General features: G+C 32.9%; 1 pseudogene; it reads right to left on the reverse strand.

The window, feature by feature from the left end:
- Positions 1-323: 323 nt before the first annotated feature.
- LOC112747026 (uncharacterized) lies at positions 324-1039 on the reverse strand (annotated as a pseudogene).
- Positions 1040-1442: the final 403 nt, after the last annotated feature.

The raw sequence follows: 1442 nt of genomic DNA on the forward strand, positions 1-1442 counted from the left end.
ATATATATTAATGAGAAAACTAAATGCCACCAAAACCAGATGAAATAAAAGAGGTATTGAAGAAATAGTTTCTAACCAAAAAGTTGCTGTCATATATACCTACTAGTCTTCTGGAAAGTATTCTTCTTCATCACTGCAAGATTTTTCATCTCATGATTGTAAAATTAGAAAAGACAAATGGGTCAATATTTATAAAATAAAATTATACAACAAAACAACCATAATTATATTACTAATTTATTTTGCCCAACATATGATCATTGATATGATGAAAAGAAATTATTATAAACCTTAAGGCCCCTACTTCTATCTAGCATTATAAGTTACCTCTTTAGAAATTCTATCTTTGACTTCTTCATTATGTTGCTCTTCAAATTTGACACATTGTAACCTGGTCCATCTACAACAGATCCTCAAAGATTAAACAACTAAAGGTCCAACCTGATGAAACATAAATAAAATATAAAGAAGAGTAGTAGAGTGAACTAGTTACCTCCCCAGAATCTTTTTTTACTCGAAAGTGGAGTTTTAGTGCACAGCCGTACTTGCCTACTCTATTTTTCTATAGGATTCCAATACATTGTTCATCAAGCTAACAGTTAACATGTATGTTTATCAAGTTATATTAGCATTTTGTTTGGATAAAACAAACATGTATGTTAAAAGGTTGAGGAAGATTCAAATTAGGTAGACAAAAGGATATTCACGTTCAGCAAAGCGGGAAAGGAAAGAAAAACTAAAACAAATAGCTAATAATGCACACACTAGGAACATACTTGCATATTCTTTCTTGTACAGATTCCTAATTTGATTAGATACTTCCTTCTCAGCCTCGGCTATTTCTTTCTGTTTTCCCTGCAGAGAGTTAACATGGTGAGTGCAACTAACAATTTTTATTGAATACACCCCATTCATCCAAAATATAACCAAGTCGAACCAAAAAGAATTATGACAAAGAAAGCAAAGAATGGCCAAGTAAAAAATTCACCTCGTACAACTGCTTCCATTTAAATGACACTTTCTTTTCTCTCATCCTCCTCATTACTTTCTTGGTGCAATTTTTGACCTGTACTGCTTTTCAAAGAATCCTTTCCATAACTTATCAGTCACTGGACTCAAATCAGCTCACTGCATAGCATATTGGGCAAATTAGGCAAACCATTTCACCTGGTGATAGCTCCATACATAGTTGACAAAAGCGAGAAACATAACTTACTTCACTTCTCCACACGCATCAACTGATCAACTGTGTAGTGTGGCAAAATTCGCTCGAGTAGGTGTAGATCAACATCACCAACATTTTCAAGGTATCTTTTATTATCTATTATTTTCTGAACCGTTAAACACATCGCAAAAGCTAAAAAGATAAAAAGATAACATGCCAAATTAATCACAAACAGTAAGTCTCATAAACAATGATCACATAGGCCATATACTTGAAC

This window comes from Arachis hypogaea, chromosome 15 (genome assembly GCF_003086295.3).
Source record: "Arachis hypogaea cultivar Tifrunner chromosome 15, arahy.Tifrunner.gnm2.J5K5, whole genome shotgun sequence".
Lineage (NCBI taxonomy): Eukaryota > Viridiplantae > Streptophyta > Magnoliopsida > Fabales > Fabaceae > Arachis > Arachis hypogaea.